The sequence below is a fragment of the Lissotriton vulgaris genome, unplaced genomic scaffold (genome assembly GCF_964263255.1).
Source record: "Lissotriton vulgaris unplaced genomic scaffold, aLisVul1.2 SCAFFOLD_2140, whole genome shotgun sequence".
NCBI classification, from domain to species: domain Eukaryota; kingdom Metazoa; phylum Chordata; class Amphibia; order Caudata; family Salamandridae; genus Lissotriton; species Lissotriton vulgaris.
In genome coordinates, this window is record NW_028251719.1 from 187,849 (window position 1) to 192,604 (window position 4,756).

The 4,756-nt window shown below is 45.9% G+C and overlaps 1 pseudogene; it reads right to left on the bottom strand.

Moving 5' to 3' along the window:
• Positions 1-3,273: 3,273 nt before the first annotated feature.
• On the bottom strand, positions 3,274-4,296 carry LOC147662792 (dynein axonemal assembly factor 10 pseudogene; annotated as a pseudogene).
• Positions 4,297-4,756: the final 460 nt, after the last annotated feature.

Below are 4,756 nucleotides of genomic sequence, written 5' to 3' on the forward strand. Positions count from 1 at the left end.
AGCAATCAGCCACCATGCTAGGTTGAGGGGGCAGTTAGATCCTACCAAGTCCTTCTTAATAAGGTCGGCACTGAAGGGCTGGGCCAGGAGTGAGCCGCGGGCACCCGACACCAGGTCAGCTATAGACTTTGCAACTCTACAAGGGATGCTAGATTGGGTAGGCAGGGCCACTCACTCAGTTTTTGAAGCAGCTCTTTTTTCGGCAACTTTTGTGTTGGCTTTCCTCGGAGCATTTAGAATGGGGGAGCTGGTGGTGAACTCTAAATAGGACACATCAGGCATAGCCGTGTCCGGACAGGATGCAGTACTGACAGACGAGGTCCTAACTTTAAGGCTGAGGAGATCAAAAACGGACCAGGATGGGGCAGGGAAAGTGATAGTGTTGAACAGACTGGAAATCGCCAAGTATTGCCCAGTGCGCCTAGTCGCGATATACCTGGCGCTGCGCCCCTCTAGCGAGGGTTACCTCCTGATGCACGCAGATGGTACCCCTTTGACCAAATATCAAGTACAGTACATAATGGAGGTGTGTTAAAACTCTCAGGCAATAAGGTCCAGGGCAAGCGTTTTTGCAGCGACTCATTTAGAATAGGGGCAGCAACCACGGCCTTCCAGGCGGGCTTGCCAGTCGAACACATAAAACAAGTGGGGCGTTGGGAGTCAAATTGTTACAGAAAATATATACGTTCATAAGAGACATGATGAAACAATGGTCCTGGAGCTTAATGTGCTAATTATTGTGTGACTTAAGAGTCGATGTAATTGTGATTTTGATGTGGTTGAAGAATTGAGTTTTGTGGATATAATAAACAGTGTGTCAAACTTCTGCATCTTTATTTACCAGGTAAAACGGTCTGGGTGACGGGACATTCAGGAATCCTGAGGGTATCTCAGTGGGCTGATAGCAGAAAATGGAAACACAGGTTCAAGGCAACAAGGATAATTTGGCTGGGGACACCCGACATGCGTTGGAATAGCTTGAAGCGAAAAATTCTTCAGAGACTGGGCGGGGGGGTCTCGCCACCCGACTTAATGGTAATACACCTAGGAGGAGATGATTTGGTTCCCCAAGGGCGTAGGGACCTGCTTCATGTGATGAGGGGCACTTTGTGCGAATTGAGTAACATGCTGGGTCCTGCGAAATATGGTGGTCCGAAATTACGCTTAGGCTGTTTTAGTGGGCGCACGGTCAGGGGATGTCATGGAGACCTCGCGCAGGTGGGTGAACAGCGCGATGCGCAAATTCACGGAGCAAAGAGGCTTTGTTTTTGTCAGGCATGGGTTGCTGCATGCAAAATGCACGGGGTGCTTTGAAGACGATGGGATACACCTGTCCAGAGTGGGGATGGGCCTATTCCTGCTAGACTTAGGCGAGGCATTGGTAGCAGCAGGTTGTAAGAGAAAGCTCAGTATAAGGTGGGGGGGCACATACTGAGATAAAAATCAGCTCGGAAATTGTATGTAACTGTCATCGTGCAGGGTTTCATATATTAGCAGACTTTTGCAGAGATGACAGATGGATAACTCCGGTACAGATGTCACGACTGATTCAAGGAAACTTCCTGTTAAGTGTCTTTTATATTAGGTTTTACAAAATGCTGAAATTACTTGATCTTAAACATATTAGCACCCCTAATCAGATATGGAATGATCTTTTTGTAGCCTCACTGGTTAGAAAGCCAGGGGAATGGAAACGTTGTCTTGCTCAGAGCATTGAGAAAGACCTTAGTATAAAAGCAATCAAAAAATGGCAGGAACATGAGAATCATAATATATCTCTTAATACTTGGAAAACCTTAAATAAATTAAACTTCTGTGTATTGAGGGGGTCCAACTGGCGCAGAATGCTCTTTTTTAATAAATGGTTATTATATCGCACTCCTGCTCTCATCGCTAAAATGTACGATAATACTTCTGCTACCTGCTTTAGATGTAGGCATTTTGCTCCCGCCAATTGGTCCCATAGATTACACTGTGTCCGAAAATCCTAACATTCTGGAATGAAATTTTTGATTTCCTCGGTACCGATTACAATATTAGGATTGTTCACACCCTTCAATTAACGCTTTATGGCTATGACCCCGATCTTGGTTTGGCAGATCATTTTGTAAAACTGCTGTGCATAGCTTCAGCTGTAGCAAGATCTTTGATACTACAGAACTGGCAGTCAATACAGGTTATATAAACAACAAAGACATTAAGGAGGGCCGGAGGGATGTTTACAGACCAGCCTAGGTTATAAACCTCAAAAAATTACATGCACAGCATACAAACCTAGGGGTCTAAAAAGGGGGTATTAGAGAACCTCTAAAAAGGTTATCTTAATGTTTGTATTAATACATCAAGATAAAGTCAGGACTAACTACATATTGCATGGGACGTGAGATGCCAACAAAGGGCCACCAGTGATTGTAGAGCAGAGTTCTTCAATCTGTGGGGCGCGCCCTCCTGGGGGGGCGCACCATCATCTTGAGGGGGGTGCATGCTCCACCTCAAAATCTCACCGTCCCATGTCGCAAGTACATTTGCGACGTGCCATACTCATGGAATTTAAAGAAAAGCGTTGTCTGCTGCCTTCAGCTCTCTCGGGGACACTGACATTGTGATGGTGTCTGGTCCAAACCTGCCTCTCAGGCACTGACGTGCAGGTAGGCGCACAACGCCCATTAAGGTCAAAGGGCTTCAGCCCACTCTCCCACCCCTCTTGTGTGGCAGCCCGGGATGAGACCGCTTCCCGGGAAACACACAGCCGCACCGAGTACTTCACAGGTCTTTTAAAGACCATTTGCTTCTTAGTGACGCCTTTGTTCTTTTTTCACGGCTTATTAGAGCCCCTGCCTCTCCACTCTGCCTGTTGATGGAATAATAAGCCCCCCCCCGAAATATTTTCGCAGCCCCGCACCCGCCCGAAATTTGGCCCTAGTTGTGCCTCTGGCTGTAGGGCACATTGGTTGCATAGGGCATGACAGCAATTCCGAACGGTAAGAAAAGGTGCCCTCTTCCGCACAATTACAAACATCTATAAAAGTTTGCCCGAAATATACATTTGAAAAGGATCAAAGGAAAACATGTTTCCTGCTTATGGTGCTTCCTCTAGGAAGCAAGTTCTCAATCAAACAAGGTCTCTTTAACGTCCAACTTTCAACGGAGGTATGTACATATGTAGTTCCGTTTAAAATTAACCAGCATTTCATATACATCTACTAAAAAAAAATAAGAATCCTTGAATTCATTCCAGTCTTTGGTGGCACTTTCTCTGGACGCCAATCTGCCTTAGACTTTATTAAGTTTAGTCACTATGACGTCTTGCACGGTCTGGTCAAACGACGTGCAGACATACATACAGCCCTTGTTTGTCAGGGCCCCAGTCAATGCTAGCAATGGGCTGTGTGGACAAGGTTACATTCTGCAGAAGAGCGACGGATCCTGCGACCCCCTCCTCCACGCCTTCAGAATCTTTCTGCGTCCGCTGAGCGGTATACTCATACTTCCAAAGATGACGACTCCCAGCTCCTCCTGTTGTCATAAATATTTCTCTGTTCTGTGGCAGGTGACGAACTTGCCAAACTGTGGATTTGTGAGCCTTTTCTGCAAGAGAAGCAAAACCTTTTTTGGGATGCTGGGTTCTCATGTCAAAAACATGAAACTTCCCTTACAATGAAGTGGCCACCAGTTTATTCATTATTATATCCTTCCTGTCGAACTCGACACTGCAAACCCCATTCTTACTGTTAGTTTCCCACCGAAGAGGCATTGTTCTTAGGTCAAACAGCTTAATATCACCATTGTCATATCCTGCACAGACAGCACGTTCTTGTTGATTGCATGCATGTCCGAATGCAACAGTCCAACAGTCTCTCTTAGTTTTTCCTTCTCGAGGTTCCATGTTGGCGACTGGTATACCTTTTTGTCTAGTATCCCATACCTTCACAGTTCCATCTCTGCTCCCAGTAACAATTTCTGGCGCTCCTTCACTGTAAACTGGGATTTCCCGCTGCTTCCCAATTCCACACAGTCAGGTTTTCATCAAAATCTCCTGTAGCAAGATACCAATGCTGTAGCACTGAAGCACCAAATGTTCCACATTTGATGGGCTTGGGCTTTTTCTAGCTCGCTCAGCAGCTCCACCTCTCCCTGCTGGATTTCATAGATCTGTAGTAAGCCGGTGCCCCGCGGGTAGTTGCCCAAACAAACAACACAGGCTCTGTGAGGCAGACACTTGCAATCAAAGACAGTGTAGTTAAGCGACTTCTGGATGTGGCAGATGATCTGCAGCTTCTCCAGTGGGCTGCACATGGTGGCATTTATGGCAGTCGGAACCCCTATGCCTTGGCTCTTGACAACAATACATGAGCAATGCTCCGCCCTCAGCTTTGGACACAGAGGAACGACTTGGTGTGCTATCCCTACCAGCAAGAACTGGAGTACTCTTCAGTGTCTATGGTCACTGTAAACGACCACAAAAAAACTGCATACACACAGAGAGCCTGCCTGATTTCTATTGAACTAAAAAGTTAAATTTGTTATTCTGTGCCTCACCTCTTCCGATCAAATGGGTGAGATATAGAAATCTGTAAATTTAGATCAGAGCCCAGTGGATGAAAATGCTCAGCTGCTCACTAGATTTTTTACTGGCACCATTGAACAAGTTTGCGTATTCTTTTACTAATTATCCACCGTTCGTGTTTTTCAGAACAGTGACTGAAAAGGTGCAGCTGTCTTAGCGCAGTTACATGATGAAAATGTGGTTCTGTGT